Source organism: Oryzias latipes, chromosome 5 (genome assembly GCF_002234675.1).
Source record: "Oryzias latipes chromosome 5, ASM223467v1".
In the NCBI taxonomy this organism is placed as follows: Eukaryota; Metazoa; Chordata; class Actinopteri; order Beloniformes; family Adrianichthyidae; genus Oryzias; species Oryzias latipes.
Genome location: NC_019863.2, coordinates 32,277,353 through 32,282,967, shown reverse-complemented (window position 1 = coordinate 32,282,967; position 5,615 = coordinate 32,277,353). Strand labels below are relative to the sequence as shown.

Below are 5,615 nucleotides of genomic sequence, written 5' to 3'. Positions count from 1 at the left end.
ATAGAGCAGAAATCCTGGACATTTGTGGCTGAACAGATGAAGATGACAAACCATCAGGAAGAACGGACGAGAACATGGATCAAGAAAATCAAGACAAACATTTCTTCATTTCAAATGATTGTGAATCAGGAACAGAAGAAAAAATGCCGTTTGAAAAAGCACGTGGGTGTGACATAGGTGCTACAGTGGGCGGACCAAAGTCTCCAAGCTCCGCCCCTTTCTGATCATCAACCTGCAGACCAACAGATCCATGGACGTCTTTGTTTTCCTGGTCTGAGCTGGAATCCGGATCAGAACTGGATGGATCTGATGTTGCTGCTGTTTTGGTTGCACCGCTAACGTTGGGTTGAGGTGTGAGGGGCTGTAAGCTAGTGGGAGAGAGTGTAAACCAAGGGATGATGGGAAATTAGCCGAGGCTAACAGTCCCGCCCACAACTCAGAGGTGAATTTCTGCTGAACTCCTGCCGTTGCGGGTTAAAAAGATGATCAGGTTGGGACTTTGACCTGTAATTTCAAATATTTATTATGGATATTTTATACGTTTTCAGGGAAAAGGCTGTGCATAGTTGTCTGAGTTCAAAGCAAAGGACCATGCATACAAAAGGTCATTGGACATGCGCAAACCACACGAATGACGTCACAGTTTGTCATGGAAACCAACCAGAACCAAATAGTCGGCGCTTCCGGTGTGGCGGCTCTGCGTCCCCGGACGTGCTGCCGCTAACGGTTACCGTAGCAACCGCTCTGGGCTCTCACTGAGTGTTGCTATGACAACCGAGGAAACAATGAAGTAGAAATTCGATTTGAAGTGATGGAACTTCAAAGTCATGTTTATGATGAATATAGGAATTAGAAATGTCTCAGATGAGAAATAATGGAATTGATGAAAGAAGTTAAACGGTTAAAACGGGATTTAAAAAGGGGGGAGCAAGCGGAATCACTGTAGAAAAAGAAGATGGCTCTAAAATCTATTTATCCTGAAGACTGGAAGCATTTGAGCACAAAGACACAAATTCTAAACTCTGAGTTTTAAAAATCCTTTAACATAAAAATCTGATTTAAAACGATGTAAAGTCTTTGGATGTGTAAAATTCAAACGGATGAAGGTCTTTAAGTCTTAAACGAAACGTTTACATTCATGTTTGAATATTGATTCAGTGCTTTTTGCTCTTCCGTTCTTCTCATCAGTCCCGTCGCTGACGCACGCGCTCGGCGGCGCGCGCTGGGACCTGCTCTCCTCCTCTTCTACTCCTCCTCCTCCTCCTCTCTTGTGAAGCAGAGTCCGGACTCTCAGCACATCACTGGGGTCGGACATCGGAGGCTCATTTCCCCCTGAAGCCACATGACCACGCGCCGCACCGGACCCAGGAACACCGGAGCACCGGAGGAAGGAACACCGAACCGAAACTGAGCAAGTCCTCCTTTTTTTTCCTCCCCGGTTTAACGGAGATTCAGGTGTTTGTATTTCCTGTTCGCGACGTTTCCTTTGGGGGGAGCGGTTTGTGACTCACTGCTGGTTATTGACAGATATTCTGCTGCTCCAACGATCAGAAATGTTTGTTTGTTTGTTTGTTTGTTTACCGAACCGGCAGCAGTGCGTCGGTCCTCCGTGCGTGAAAACGCACCGATCAAACTTTATCCGGACTTACGGTTGGATGCGACTTCAGGAAAAAAATGATCAAAAACATTATTTTTGTTTAACGAGGTGAGGGGGAGGGGGTGTCCCTGTCAGCTGATGCACAATCTGTAAAAGCGCGCGCGCGGTTGGTGTCTCAGCAGGACACCAGGCAATTAAAAGTGAGCCTGGAGCAGATTGTGTTTTGGGTTCATGCTGATCCAGTCCCGGTCCAACTTGCAGGTCAGAGCCCACAGAGGACTGACCCGAGCCAAAACAGAACCGTTTCACCGCCAAGTGAGCCGGGTTAGGCCAGCTGGACCGACAGACAAGCGTCTCCACCAGGAGCTTCAGATCCGCAGCTGCTGCTTTTCCTGCTCTGACATCCTTCATCTTCAGGTTTTCTGAGCATCAGTTTCTCAGGTCAGGAACTCTTGGGTTCATATATATAGTTTGACCCCCCCCCCCCGCTGATGGGTCAAACTGCACCCATGAGGGTTTCCTTAATGCCCCTCATGCAGAGGTTTGGTTGCAGAGCAGCTGTGGAAGCAGGGGTGCTGCAGAAAGGTTGGGATGAATCCTCCATTTTCTTCTCCTTTCCTTTTCTTGCACCCTTACCCCCCCCCCCCCCCCCCCACGCATACACTCCCCCCATCCTCACTTTTGTCTCTCTGTCGGGCTCCTCGCAGTGGGACGCCCCTCGCCGTGCTGAGTTTGTGGAGATGCCTGTGTGTGGGTGACTAGAGGAGCTTCCCTGCTGTGTCTGTGTGTGTGTGTGTGTGTGTGTGTGTGTGTGTGTGTGTGTGTGTGTGTGTGTGTGGGTTTGGAGCTCAGCTAAAGTGTCTCTGCATGGAAGCTGCTGATGTTATTCACAAAGTGACAATGATGTGGTGTCGTCCCACATCTGCCACCAAATTACCCCAATCCCCCCCCCCCAGCCCTCCTGTCTGCTGACAGATGGCCCCCCCTTATGGCTGCTCTCCGTTTCTTATCTTTCACGGCTCCCGACACCCAGAACCTGAGAGCTCCTCTGAATGGTTTGTGTTGCAGACAAAGCAGGTTTGTCCTGCTGACCTTCTGACCTCTCAGGACTTGAAGCGTCTTTGCTGACGCAGAAGCACGGATCTGTTGGGATGAGATGAAACTGTCAGATCATCTCTGGAAAATGTCAAACTTTTCTAAAAAGGTGATTTAATTTCAAAGATAATTATTTTAAAATAAGATATGATATCCTGTCCGTTTAAGATAAAATAAATTGTGAAATTAACTATAGATACTTATTTTCAGATATATAACTCAAATAAAACATGTATAAAGTAACAAAAAAGACATTGAGTAAAATCTCTAAACGAAGAAGTTTTCTGATTCCTCGGACAACAGCAACTCTTCTGGACCTGCTGTTGACTGGAACATACCATTTGCTGCAGGACGGGGGAGGACGAAACACTAGATGATCTAATGCCAATTCAGTCATTTTGGGTGTTTTTCAATGTTGGGCGTAAAATTTGTTCAGTGTTCAGCTCGGGGCCCCTAGAGTGTTGGGGGCCCAGGCGACCGCCTACTTTTCCCTAATGGTCAGTCCATCCCTTATTTAAAATAAGATACGCTCAAATGACTGAAGATTTTCAAGGTTTATTGTCTTTAAACAAGTCGTTACATCTTCCTGAAAAATAATAATAAGTTAGTTTTGTTATCAGTGTAAATAAGATGATCAAACTGGACAATAAACGTTGTGTCTTTGCAGATGTTCTGTTTAGTTTTACGTTTTCATGATTCAGCTCTTTGGCAAACAAAGAACCTGAAGGTGATTCACGTCCTGCCTTCAGAAAAAAATTATTATTTTTTTAAATCCATATTTTCTAAGCCCGCCTCAGCTCTGCTGAAGCTTGTTCCTGGGGTCTTTGTTCCCCGGGTCCTCGTGGCCCCGCTGGTTGCCATGAGGAGCAGATGGCTCCTGGTGGTTTGGTGTCTCAGCAGGTGAAGCTTAAAGCTCCACGCCGGCCTCCCGCTCCGCCTGCTCTCAGCCACAGACCGGCGCTCTGTTAAGTGTGTTTTTGTGGGCGAGGCGTCGCCGCCCTGAAGAGACTGACCGCAGACTGAGGAGAGGTCTCTGATCTCATCAGAGCTTAATCGCTGCACGCTCCTCTGGTGGCCCCGTTGACAGTTCATTTCATCCTTGCAGTCGGTGATTCCTCTGAACTGTGTTTACACGCTGCTGACACACACACTCATACATATAGATTGTGTTTTCTGCGCATAACTGAAGCGGCTTTCTCTCCTTCCCAAAACACGATTGATTTTAGGATTTGATGGCGTCTGGAGCAGAGCTTTCAGACGCGCTGAGCTCAGTCTGGAGGAAACTGACCTCTGCAGAAATGAATCCACACACACTTACTGTTCCTCTTCCCAGTATCCTCCCAGGATGCACCACACGTGGAGGGAGGGGCCCCATTTTTTCACCTGTGACATCAGCACAGACGGTTTAAAGACAACCAATGATGTTTCTGTCCGTTAGACCCACATGTGGTCCTGGTTTCAGAGGGTTCCAGGTCAGATCCTCCCGGCTAACCGCGCTTCACCGCGTCACGGCTTTGGTCCAACGAGGTAAACAAGGTTTAGACTGTAGCTTCATGGAGGTGAAGAAGGAGGAAGAGGAGGAGGAGGAGGAGGAGCGCTGAAGTCAGAAGTTCCTTCGTTGTTTGGGGAGCATGAAGGCATCAGATCCATGGTGTTGCTGCAGTAATAAATCCATTTCTGCTGCACAGCGTTTGCATGGTGGGTGGGTGGGGTGGGGGCGGGCTTTGACAAGTTTGGAGGTGTGATGGGAGAGCAGTTCAAAATACCCCCCCCCCCTGCACAGACAGCTTTTTACACTTATTTGAAGCTCCTGTAAAGAACAAGTCGAGGAGCTGAGAAGATATTTTAAGGCTCAGGCGGGGGGGCTTTCACACCAGGACAGTTTGGCGTTCTCTTTTCCAGTGGGCGGGGGCTGTTAGAAAGATTTCACACCTTGTGTTTCGATTTTATTCTGGGTTTTGAGGCTCTTTCTGCAGTGCCGTGTTCTGAAACGAACAGCTCTTTTCTTCACATTTTAAGGCTGAATTCAGACGGGACTCAGTCGGTCCGCTTTAAGTGACCCAGAGTCCGTTTTCCCCCATGATCCGGAACAAACTGAACACATCCAAGCAGACCCTGATCCGGGTCCAGGAAGCGCTCTTGGACCCATCTTTGGAGTTGGTTTCAGTCGGACTGAGGAAGCTGGGGAAAGTATGGTGCACTGGGGTTCTTGATCATTATTTATCATTTAGTTCTCCATGCCTCTGCTTGGTGCAGTGATTCATGTGATTCCAGATTCCTATTGGATCGTCTCTGCTCCTGCTCCTCCACTTGGTTGTGGACCCCCCCTCTGGCTTTTCTGGCGCCCCCAGCCGTCCCCCCAACTCCGTCTGGATGAAGCTCATCTGATGGACTAGTTAAATATGAAGTTGAGTTTGATAAGCTAATTCTCTCTAAGAGTTCTGGTCCATCGCCTGTCTGTCCTGGGGGAGGATCCCTCCTTCATGTGGACCCCCCTGAGGTTTCTTCTTCTTTTTTTTATGAGTTTTTCCTTACTGAGAATGGGGGTCTAAGGGCAGAGATGTCCAGTTTAGTTTAGCCTGGTTAGTTAAAGTTTAGTATTATCCTATTGAATTCTATGACTTTATGTTCTTTATGATTCATGTTTACTTTCCAATTACCGGTACGAAGCCCATTGAGACGACTGTTGTTGTGATTTTGGGCTATATAAATAAAATTGAATGATACATTTATGAGACCACGATCCTTCCATCCACATGTAAATGTCATGCAGTGACCACCGTTGCTGGTTGAGGGCAGTATTTCCTGAACAGGCTCCATATGTCTCTATATTTATATCTATTGTAAAACAGAAAAAGAAAAAAAGCCATCTGATACGACACACTCTCCACCTCACAGGAATCGTGATCAACCAGACTTTTTC

At 47.4% G+C, this 5,615-nt stretch overlaps 1 protein-coding gene across 7 annotated transcripts in view; it reads left to right on the top strand.

Moving 5' to 3' along the window:
* Window positions 1-1,180: 1,180 nt before the first annotated feature.
* Window positions 1,181-5,615, top strand: part of draxin (dorsal inhibitory axon guidance protein) — a 13,978-nt gene continuing 9,543 nt past the window's right edge. For 2 of the 7 annotated variants that reach the window (XM_023955319.1, XM_023955318.1), the window contains exon 1: window positions 1,181-1,455. The gene's annotated coding sequence lies outside the window, so the exon portion shown is untranslated. Of the gene's footprint in view, window positions 1,456-1,858; window positions 2,039-4,462; window positions 5,101-5,615 lie in introns of those variants that run through there. The other 5 variants (XM_023955314.1, XM_023955315.1, XM_023955320.1 and 2 more) reach the window with 5 other exon arrangements.